This window comes from Cherax quadricarinatus, chromosome 33 (genome assembly GCF_038502225.1).
Source record: "Cherax quadricarinatus isolate ZL_2023a chromosome 33, ASM3850222v1, whole genome shotgun sequence".
Lineage (NCBI taxonomy): Eukaryota > Metazoa > Arthropoda > Malacostraca > Decapoda > Parastacidae > Cherax > Cherax quadricarinatus.
In genome coordinates this window covers 16,170,880-16,182,984 of record NC_091324.1, presented here as the reverse complement: position 1 = coordinate 16,182,984, position 12,105 = coordinate 16,170,880, and the positions used below count along the sequence as shown (strand labels likewise).

At 43.0% G+C, this 12,105-nt stretch overlaps 1 protein-coding gene across 10 annotated transcripts in view; it reads left to right on the top strand.

Annotated features, from left to right (window-relative positions):
- The window catches only part of Fas3 (fasciclin 3), a 160,979-nt gene that overhangs the window by 13,355 nt on the left and 135,519 nt on the right, over positions 1–12,105 (top strand). The window lies entirely within an intron of this gene.

Below are 12,105 nucleotides of genomic sequence, written 5' to 3'. Positions count from 1 at the left end.
GCCTCTACGTTTCACCTTCAGTAACAAGGCTAAACTATACCACCTATCTAGAAGCAGCTTCAAAAAGTTCGAAAATGGCTCCATTGCTAACCTGCCTCCTCAGTTACTCCTATAACTCCCATATGTGTTCTACCCTCTGATGTGACCTAGCCTGCTGCCAACTACTCAAGATTCAAGACTTCAACTACCACAAGTCCAATGCAACAGTTCCTGCTATTCCTGTTCTCAAGTCTGCACCACGATCGCCTTAGCTGCTGGGTAAGCCCTGGCTCTATTTCTCTGACTAAGAACACTCCTCTCCAGAGCTATTCTTCATCTGTCCCATCTTCCCCGCTCATCCCATTGGGATCTTACCTGAACTTGTTTGCTTTTGCTTGCTACTCGTGTCTTGCTGATCGACTTGTCGGTATTGTATACTGTTTATAATGTGACGTCATCGTTTTAGGCTAAAAACACATGCCTTTTAGAAGTGTGTGTTTTTAGCTGCAACGATGCGCGACAGCAGTGACGCGATAAGTAGCGTACATGACAGTGGTGACCGCGATCACTAGCGTACATGGCAGCAGTGACCGCGATCACCAGCGTATATGACAGCAGTGACTGTGATAACTACCATACGTGAAGGACTTACTCTGAAGAATGTTTTATATCACCTTGGGCTTATTATTCCCAGTGAGTGTGGGAGTAAGAAGAGCTTGATTTTTGTTTTATACGAGAAGTGTGGTGGGAACACAGTGTGTAGCTTCCTTGTTACGTATAAAAGTTACATGGTGGGAGCACTTCAAGTGTGTGGCTACTCTATTGTGTACGAAAGTTACACGGTGGAAACATTTCAGTATGTGGCAACCATATTTTATGAATTACATTGAAGGAACAGAAGCTAGCTGTATTTACCTTGTAATTGTCAGCACTATATGAGTTGAACATCAAAATGGTATACAATACCGACAGGTTGTTAGGTAAGACACATATGCAACAGTTAGACAACTTTATTCCGAAACGTTTCGCCTGCACAGTAGGCTTCTTCAGTCGAATACAGAAAATAGGCAAGAACAGTAGAGATGTGAAGACGATGTAATCAGTCCATCACCCTTGTAGTCGTAGAATTTGACTACAAGGGTGATGGACTGATTACATCGTCTTCACATCTCTACTGTTCCTGCCTATTTTCTGTATTCGACTGAAGAAGCCTACTGTGTAGGCGAAACGTTTCGGAATAAAGTTGTCTAACTGTTGCATATGTGTCTTGCCTAACAACACACTATATGAGTTATATGTAAGGTAATGAAATCTTAGCCTGTGTTGGGAGACTTCAACAGGGCGGTGAGAATAACGTTAAGTATTGTACTAAGAATTCAACGTAGCTATGAGAGCTTCAAAGGTTTCGTTCCACAGAACTGAGGTTCTGTTGTCCCGAGGGGCTTAACTTCTTGCTTGAGGTGTACGGTTGGTGTGTTTTCCGTCCCTGGGGAAGAGCAGAGTGCGTGCAGTGGTGAAAGCACTTGCATATATGTTTGTGGTGAGATTGTTATGTATTTACCTTTCTTCTGCTTTGTCTTGCGTTTACTTGTCCTTCTCCTTTTTCTCTTTGTTGTTGTAATTTTTTTTTCACGTGTTTCTTGCGTCTTAGCATCTACCAATTATTTCCTCTCCTCACTCCCTTGTTATTGCGATGTTAGTCTTGATGAAGATTGAGACACTTATGCAGCATGTGGGAATCTTTATTCAGGAAACGTTTCGCCACACAGTGGCTTCATCAGTCCAATACAAAGAGGAAGGCGTAAGGAGAGGAGGAGAATGAGGTAATCAGTCCCTCAGCCTGGAGTCGATGTGTTCAGTCCATCAATCTTGTAGAATGTACAGCATAGGGCCGTAGACGTGGCTTATATACTGTAGTGAGGTGACTTGAAGCAGACGGAGGCGGGATCATAGTGGTACCATCCACTAGTCGAAGTAGGTCTTTGTCCAAAGGTTGAACAAGCGTTGAAGAATTCTTTGTAAGAAGATCCCATGATGCTGCAGTGTCTGACAGTTGTGATGAATGGTTTGAAAAACCGACAAGTTGAAGATTGAGACACTTATGCAGCATGTGGGAATCTTTATTCAGGAAACGTTTCGCCACACAGTGGCTTCATCAGTCCAATACAAAGAGGAAGGCGTAAGGAGAGGAGGAGAATGAGGTAATCAGTCCCTCAGCCTGGAGTCGATGTGTTCAGTCCATCAATCTTGTAGAATGTACAGCATAGGGCCGTAGACGTGGCTTATATACTGTAGTGAGGTGACTTGAAGCAGACGGAGGCGGGATCATAGTGGTACCATCCACTAGTCGAAGTAGGTCTTTGTCCAAAGGTTGAACAAGCGTTGAAGAATTCTTTGTAAGAAGATCCCATGATGCTGCAGTGTCTGACAGTTGTGATGAATGGTTTGAAAAACCGACAAGTTGAAGATTGAGACACTTATGCAGCATGTGGGAATCTTTATTCAGGAAACGTTTCGCCACACAGTGGCTTCATCAGTCCAATACAAAGAGGAAGGCGTAAGGAGAGGAGGAGAATGAGGTAATCAGTCCCTCAGCCTGGAGTCGATGTGTTCAGTCCATCAATCTTGTAGAATGTACAGCATAGGGCCGTAGACGTGGCTTATATACTGTAGTGAGGTGACTTGAAGCAGACGGAGGCGGGATCATAGTGGTACCATCCACTAGTCGAAGTAGGTCTTTGTCCAAAGGTTGAACAAGCGTTGAAGAATTCTTTGTAAGAAGATCCCATGATGCTGCAGTGTCTGACAGTTGTGATGAATGGTTTGAAAAACCGACAAGTTGAAGATTGAGACACTTATGCAGCATGTGGGAATCTTTATTCAGGAAACGTTTCGCCACACAGTGGCTTCATCAGTCCAATACAAAGAGGAAGGCGTAAGGAGAGGAGGAGAATGAGGTAATCAGTCCCTCAGCCCTATGCTGTACATTCTACAAGATTGATGGACTGAACACATCGACTCCAGGCTGAGGGACTGATTACCTCATTCTCCTCCTCTCCTTACGCCTTCCTCTTTGTATTGGACTGATGAAGCCACTGTGTGGCGAAACGTTTCCTGAATAAAGATTCCCACATGCTGCATAAGTGTCTCAATCTTAAACTTGTCGGTTTTTCAAACCATTCATCACAACTGTCAGACACTGCAGCATCATGGGATCTTCTTACAAAGAATTCTTCAACGCTTGTTCAACCTTTGGACAAAGACCTACTTCGACTAGTGGATGGTACCACTATGATCCCGCCTCCGTCTGCTTCAAGTCACCTCACTACAGTATATAAGCCACGTCTACGGCCCTATGCTGTACATTCTACAAGATTGATGGACTGAACACATCGACTCCAGGCTGAGGGACTGATTACCTCATTCTCCTCCTCTCCTTACGCCTTCCTCTTTGTATTGGACTGATGAAGCCACTGTGTGGCGAAACGTTTCCTGAATAAAGATTCCCACATGCTGCATAAGTGTCTCAATCTTCAACTTGTCGGTTTTTCAAACCATTCATCACAACTGTCAGACACTGCAGCATCATGGGATCTTCTTACAAAGAATTCTTCAACGCTTGTTCAACCTTTGGACAAAGACCTACTTCGACTAGTGGATGGTACCACTATGATCCCGCCTCCGTCTGCTTCAAGTCACCTCACTACAGTATATAAGCCACGTCTACGGCCCTATGCTGTACATTCTACAAGATTGATGGACTGAACACATCGACTCAGGCTGAGGGACTGATTACCTCATTCTCCTCCTCTCCTTACGCCTTCCTCTTTGTATTGGACTGATGAAGCCACTGTGTGGCGAAACGTTTCCTGAATAAAGATTCCCACATGCTGCATAAGTGTCTCAATCTTCAACTTGTCGGTTTTTCAAACCATTCATCACAACTGTCAGACACTGCAGCATCATGGGATCTTCTTACAAAGAATTCTTCAACGCTTGTTCAACCTTTGGACAAAGACCTACTTCGACTAGTGGATGGTACCACTATGATCCCGCCTCCGTCTGCTTCAAGTCACCTCACTACAGTATATAAGCCACGTCTACGGCCCTATGCTGTACATTCTACAAGATTGATGGACTGAACACATCGACTCCAGGCTGAGGGACTGATTACCTCATTCTCCTCCTCTCCTTACGCCTTCCTCTTTGTATTGGACTGATGAAGCCACTGTGTGGCGAAACGTTTCCTGAATAAAGATTCCCACATGCTGCATAAGTGTCTCAATCTTCAACTTGTCGGTTTTTCATTCATCACAACTGTCAGACACTGCAGCATCATGGGATCTTCTTACAAAGAATTCTTCAACGCTTGTTCAACCTTTGGACAAAGACCTACTTCGACTAGTGGATGGTACCACTATGATCCCGCCTCCGTCTGCTTCAAGTCACCTCACTACAGTATATAAGCCACGTCTATGGCCCTATGCTGTACATTCTACAAGATTGATGGACTGAACACATCGACTCCAGGCTGAGGGACTGATTACCTCATTGTCCTCCTCTCCTTACGCCTTCCTCTTTGTATTGGACTGATGAAGCCACTGTGTGGCGAAACGTTTCCTGAATAAAGATTCCCACATGCTGCATAAGTGTCTCAATCTTCAACCTGTCGGTTTTTCAAACCATTCATCACGATGTTAGTCTTGTTGGTGTTCTTTTCGTTTCCTTCTTTTTTCTCCGTCTAAATGTTTAGTCTCGAGTACCTGCGGAGATGAATAGTATAAAATACCGACATGATGGAAAATACACACAGATGGAGTAAAATGCGATCCTTTATTGAATACATTTCGCCCACACAGTAGGATTTATCAACTCACAAACAGATCATGATATTCTTGACTGCCTACTGGAAAATCCTACTTATATCTTCCTGCAGTTTTTCATTGTCTTCTGTCGAAGTGACTTTCATGCTTATTTTGTCATCCGTAAATAATAATAATAATAATAATAAATTAATGATAAAAGTTATATGTATAGTAAGGAGAGAGAATATATTCAGACGAGACGTGGAGGGTGCGGCCCATCATCTTAGATAAGCAAGGTGTTGTAACTTAAGAGTAAACTTAGTAAGGGTAAGCATCTTCGAGTAATTGATGGTGTGTTCATCTAAGAACTCCACCTTCGTGCAAGACATAAACATCTGCACAAACATGGGTGGCGAAGACGTTTGTTAGGGTGGGGGGTCACTGTGGGAAGGGAAGGGGGTCACATGGTGAGGTCACCACCTCGGGGTCACAGCCCCTGGGTCAGAGCAACACAGTGAAACGAGAGGTGGAGCGCGGCTGTAGTGGTGAACCCCCAGAGGGAGGGGGAGGTAAGGCGGTAATTACCTGAGTACCTGCTGCTAGGTACACCTGGTACCTGCTATATACACCTAACGGTCCCCAGTGGTCTCCGTGTCTTCCACCTTCCCAGTGGTCACCGTGTGTTCCGCGTCACCCGGTGGTCCTCGTGACTCTCCCAGTCCGACTCTTCCAATCTGACTCTTAAGAACATAAGAAAGAAGGAACACTGCAGAAGGCCTACTGGCCAATGCGAGGCAAGTCCAAGTCTCCTACCGGCTTAAGCCAATGCCCCAACCTAGTCAGGTCAGGTCAGGTCAGGTGACATTCACTTAAGGAAGGAACACGGCAACTGACCTAGTAGCACAAGCTAATCAGGTCCAACTCGCACCCACCCACACCTACTCATGTATTTATCTAACCTATTTTTAAAACTACACAACGTTTTAGCCTCTATAATTGTACTCGGGAGTTTGTTCCACTCATCCACAACTCTATTACCAAACCAGTGCTTTTCTATATCCTTCCTGAATCTGAATTTTTCCATCTTAAAACCATTGCTACGAGTCCTGTCTAAGCTAGATATTTTCAGCACGTTATTTACATCCCATTTATTTATTCCTGTCTTCCATTTATACACCTCAGTCATGGAAATAAATGGTATAAAATACCGACACAATGGAAATATAAACACATATGCAGTATAATGTGATCCTTTATTGACTACGTTTCGCCCACACAGTGGGCTTTTTCAAGTCCACTGTGTGGGCGAAACGTAGTCAGTAAAGGATCACATTATACTGCATATGTGTTTATATTTACACCTCAGTCATATCCCCCCTAATTCTACGCCTTTCTGGAGAGTGCAGATTCAGGGCCCTCAGTCTATCCTCATAGGGAAGATTTCTGATGGTATAAACCTTGGTAATAAATACCGACAAGTTGGTTTAGAAAGACACGTAAGCAAACACTATAACATATTTATTAGAAAACGTTTCGGTCCTGGTGCTTTGATCAAGTGATCAAGGTCCCAGGACCGAAACGTTTTCTAATAAATATGTTATAGTGTTTGCTTACGTGTCTTTCTAAACCAAGATTTCTGATACATGGGACCAACTTTGTCATCCCCCTTTGTATGTTTTCCAGAACATTTATATCCGACTCTCACAGTCTGGCATCCCCGAGTCCGACTCTTCCATTTTGACTCTCCCATTGCGACGCTCTCAGTCTGACTCAGTCCGACTGTCCCAGTAGGACTTTCCCAGTCCGAGTCTTCCAATCTGATTCTCCCAGTCCGACTCTTTCAGTCTAAATCTCCCAGTTCGACTCTTCCAGTCTGACTCTCATTCTGACTCCTAATCTGACTCTCCTAATCTGACTCTCATTCTGACTCTCCTATCAGACTCTCTCATTCTGACTCTCCTAATCTGACTTTCTCATTCTGACTCTCCTAATCTGACTCATTTTCAGTAGTGTACGAATGGTATATAATACTGACAAGATGAGATTAAGACACATGTGCAACATCTGGGTATCTTTATTGTAGACGTTTCGCCATCCAGTGGCTTTATCAATACAAACTCTAGGACATAACTTGAAGACAGTAGAACTATGTACAGAAGATGAGGTAATCAGTCCCTCAACCTAGGAGTAGGTGCGAGGAGCACCATAGTCGTGGAGATTCTGAATCTCCACGACTATGGTGCTGTTCGCACCTACTCCTAGGTTGAGGGACTGATTACTTCATCTTCTGTACATAGTTCTACTGTCTTCAAGTTATGTCCTAGAGTTTGTATTGATAAAGCCACTGGATGGCGAAACGTCTACAATAAAGATACCCAGATGTTGCACATGTGTCTTAATCTCATCATTTTCAGTACTAAAACTTATCAATATGTTAGCGGGGATTGATTTTTGTTATTTACCCATACCGAGAGGTGGTGTTATTTCTTGGTCTCTTGAGTCCTGATCATTACTAATGCTAAAACTGTAACTGGAGTTTTCCTCATTCACTTTCATAACGTGTTAAGAGCATGAGAAAGAAGGAGTACTGCGGGAGGCCTACAGGCTCGTATCGTTCCAGACCATGTAGCTGAACTTTTCTCCAGGCTGAGGGACTGACCACCTCAAACACTTTTTCTCCAAGGTTGACGGACTGATTACATCATCTTTATTTCATTTCTACTGCTCACTTTGTATTTGACTGAAGAGGTCTACTGTGTAGGCGACACGTTTCATTAATAAAGATACCCAACTGTTAATTATGTGCTCTACTCTTCAAATTGTTTGTATTCTATACCATTTTCAATACTACTGGCTCATACTAGGCATGTTAAACTCGCACCCACTCATGTATTTGTTTAACCTATTTTTAGAACTTTACCTCTCTCTCTCTCTCTCTCTCTCTCTCTCTCTCTCTCTCTCTCTCTCTCTCTCTCTCTCTCTCTCTCTCTCTCTCTCTCTCTCTCTCTCTCTCTCTTCCATAATCAGTGTGAATTATTGCGTTCGTTGGAGGAGTGCTAAAATCGTAGGGGGGGGGGGGGTATACAGCTCATGGGAGAAAGGGAAGCAATCAGTATCGATCCAAGGAAGGTGAGGAAATGTCCGATTCCTTTGACGAAGAGTCCAACCCTGGTATCATTGAGGTACTTAAGATAAATAAAAATGGTTGCAATCTTGGTAATTATTTGCCTTCTCTTACCATTTTTTCTGTGTCCTTATCAAATTAGCTCATGAAATCTTCCAGTATTGTCTGAATCATTATTACTCTCCACATTTCTGCCCGTACTCACCTAATTGTACTCACCTAATTATGGTTGCAGGGATCGAGACTCAGCTTCTGGCCCCGCCTCTTCACTAATCACTACTAGGTCCTCTCTCTTCCTGCTCCATGAGCTTTATCATGCCTCGTCTTAAAGCTGTGTATGGTTCCTGCTTCCACTGCATCAATTGCTAGACAACTCTATGACTGAAGAAATACTTCCTAACATCCCTGTGACTCATCTGAGTTTTCAACTTCCAGTTGTGACCCCCTGTTTCTGTGTTCCATTTCTGGAACATCCTGTCTCTGTCTACCTTATCTATCCCACGCAGTATTTTGTATGTCGTTATCATGTCTCCCCTTACCCTCCTGTCCTCCAGTTTCGTCAGGCCGATTTCCCTTAACCTTTCTGGAACTAGCCTTGTTGCAAACCTTTGCATTTTCTCTAATTTCTTGACGCGCGCGCGCGCGTGTGTGTGGGGGGGGTTATTAAATCTTTGCGAGTTATTTACCTCGTGTGTAATGGCAGATAAGAGTATATAGTAGGTAGCCTCATAGCATGGTTGATGCATTTGTGTTTGAGTTGAGCGTGGTGGTGTGTGGCGTGCTTCCTCTGACGCTGCCCTACTGTTCACTATAACGCAACACATTAGCCACAATCGTTTACGAGGAGTCCCGAGCTATTTGTTGGTGAATATAAGCCAGGATTATTCCGATAGCGGCGCTGTTCCAGGAGTTCATAGTGCTTACTCGGATTATAATTGGTCTGCCCTGAGATTATAGACATCCAGCCACGTGAAATATATATAGTAATATTGGCTGTGTTCAGTATATCTCGGTCTTAGTGGAACCTGGGTAATTTATGTTGATTTTATTCATACAGCGGGCGTGATCACCACCGTGGCTCGCTTGTGCTGGAGTGCCACGGTGAGCCAGCTTCCTCTCGCTGGCATCCTGGACATGGTTCACCCTACAACTAACTGAACACTAACAAACGTTCACAAGTGTCTTGGCTCTTCTGTATATGGACACCATTGTTACGCATCTCTCCCTTCTCTGTATGTTCATGCTGTATATAAAAAATACACTTATAAACATTCGCTGCTTCATGCTTCGAGATATATATATATATATATATATATATATATATATATATATATATATATATTTATATATATATATATATATCCTCACTTTATTTTTGTAAGTATTTGAGTGTCTTCTTAATGAGAAGTTTGGTAGCATCTTGAGTGTTGTAAACTTGTCTGTGATCATCAGTACTGGTTCCACAAGACTGGTCCTACTGGTCTTACCTTACTCGTGCTTGGTCAAGCACACTTCCACTTTCCGCCACTGCAAACTTGTTTCCAGCTCCCTCTATGGTACCGCCATCTCCGGTGTTGTTGACATGTCGGTTTCTGTATGTATCTCCGTGAATTGTGTTCTGAAAGTTCTGTTATTAAATTCAAAGCTAAGCTCTAAGTCCGTAAGGGTTATACAGTGCCTGGAAAATGGCAGGCAATTAGGCTTGACCTGACGAATGGGAGTGTAGCTCCAAATCCCTGGATCAAGAGCCCTTCAGCATAAAGGCACCTTTGAAGGATGGGGATATCGTTTTCTGTCATTGTGCAGATTAATTAATCTTCACAATACTATTGATACTATTGGTTCATGTAGATAACTCTACATTAAACTCTTCTTACTTGACTCAGATCTCGGTGAATCTTGCAGTTTTCAGGCCAGTAGTTTTTGTTCTTAATTTGAATTCCTTCTCTTTGAATTACAATAATTTTTTACTAGTGCACTAATACTACTGTCAGTTACCAACGTTAATTTGGAAAATTATCAAACCGTCGGTCAAAATTTTAGTCATTTCTTGTGACCAAGAGTGACTGGCAATAGCTGTTGTTCCGTCTTTAGGAATATACATGTTAGACTTTTCCTTCTTTTTTTTTTTTTTAGTTTCATCGAACAAATATAATAAAGGTTACCAAAACATAGAGCTCTGCCAGCACTAGAACTCTAACACTGTTCCTGCATACAGTCTTGTGCAGTTCCAAACTGGAGTTTGTCTGTTTCGCTTGTAAGATCTTGTTCATCGCCAAGGGATATGGCTTTGAAATGTAAGTTTCTGCAATTCCTTGTTGAGTGCCTTTGTGTCAAGCCTGGGTGAGTTTTCCTTGGATTTCGACGGTGTGGAGTTGGGCGTGTGCTACTGTTTTGAGTTCAGCATACACTCGGCAACCCTGTTTATGCTCGGTGGTGCTGGGAGCAGCAGCTCTCTGCCGGTCGTGCGAGGCTACCCTCGCCGTTTTATGATTGAATGCCGACTGCCCTCCTAGATCTAGTGTGACTTAAATGTGTCTGCAGTCAGAAAGGCTAATCAGAAAGGTTGTTCTATTTGGACATTGCCTGAAACGTTTCTTTGTTTGGCGGTGAATAGGATCCCTGCGTGCTGGGCTCCGGCTTGGCTAATTTCCTCGAGCAAGATTCTACTCAGGTCGAAGATTGAGGCTAACGTTTTCTCTGGGGTGATCACAGGTGAAGGTTTGCGTTTTCCCAAGTTACCAATGAATCCTGTGTTTACAGCAGAGCTCTACGTTTATCCTCGCTCTTGTTCTTATCCCCAACCTAGGTGGTTTCGCAGGTCACTTTAGTGCGCTCTGTTGACCCTAGCCATTGCAGTATACGTCTGTACACTCTGTGGTCCAGAGGATCCCGTAGTGTTTAACCCACAAGGACCCAGAGGAGTTTTGTTAATGACTGGGACACATTGGGATCCAGAGAAATGAACAGGCTGAGGCAAAGGCTGTGTTTTCAAGTTTGCCTCTTGAACATACTTCTGTCTCAGTGACTTCGTGGATCTGGTCAGGTGAATCCTACAGATGAGCAACAAAATATGTATATTGTTGAAAATTGTATAAAATACCAAGTTGAAGATTGAAGAATTCTGCTCCATGGAACTGAACTCTTCTCCAAGCTGAGGGACTGACCACCTCGAATACTTTTCCTCCAAAGTTGATGGACTGATTACATCATCTTTATTTCACTGCTACACCTGCTTCCTCTGTATTTGATTGAAGAAGCCTACTGTGTAGGCGAAACGTTTCAACATTAAATATACCCAGCTGTTGCACATGTGTCTTGAACTGTATATATATATATATATATATATATATATATATATATATATATATATATATATATATATATATATATATATATATATATTATTTATTTATTATCACACTGGCCGATTCCCACCAAGGCAGGGTGGCCCGAAAAAGAAAAACTTTCACCATCATTCACTCCATCACTGTCTTGCCAGAAGGGTGCTTTACACTACAGTTTTTAAACTGCAACATTAACACCCCTCCTTCAGAGTGCAGGCACTGTACTTCCCATCTCCAGGACTCAAGTCCGGCCTGCCGGTTTTCCTGAACCCCTTCATAAATGTTACTTTGCTCACACTTCAACAGCATGTCAAGTATTAAAAACCATTTGTCTCCATTCACTCCTATCAAACACGCTCACGCATGCCTGCTGGAAGTCCAAGCCCCTCGCACACAAAACCTCCTTTACCCCCTCCCTCCAACCTTTCCTAGGCCGACCTCTACCCCGCCTTCCTTCCACTACAGACTGATACACTCTTGAAGTTATTCTGTTTCGCTCCATTCTCTCCACATGTCCGAACCACCTCAATATATATATATATATATATATATATATATATATATATATATATATATATATATATATATATATATATATATATATATATATATTTTATTATCACACTGGCCGATTCCCACCAAGGCAGGGTGGCCCGAAAAAGAAAAACTTTCACCATCATTCACTCCATCACTGTCTTGCCAGAAGGGTGCTTTACACTACAGTTTTTAAACTGCAACATTAACACCCCTCCTTCAGAGTGCAGGCACTGTACTTCCCATCTCCAGGACTCAAGTCCGGCCTGCCGGTTTCCCTGAATCCCTTCATAAATGTTACTTTGCTTACACTCCA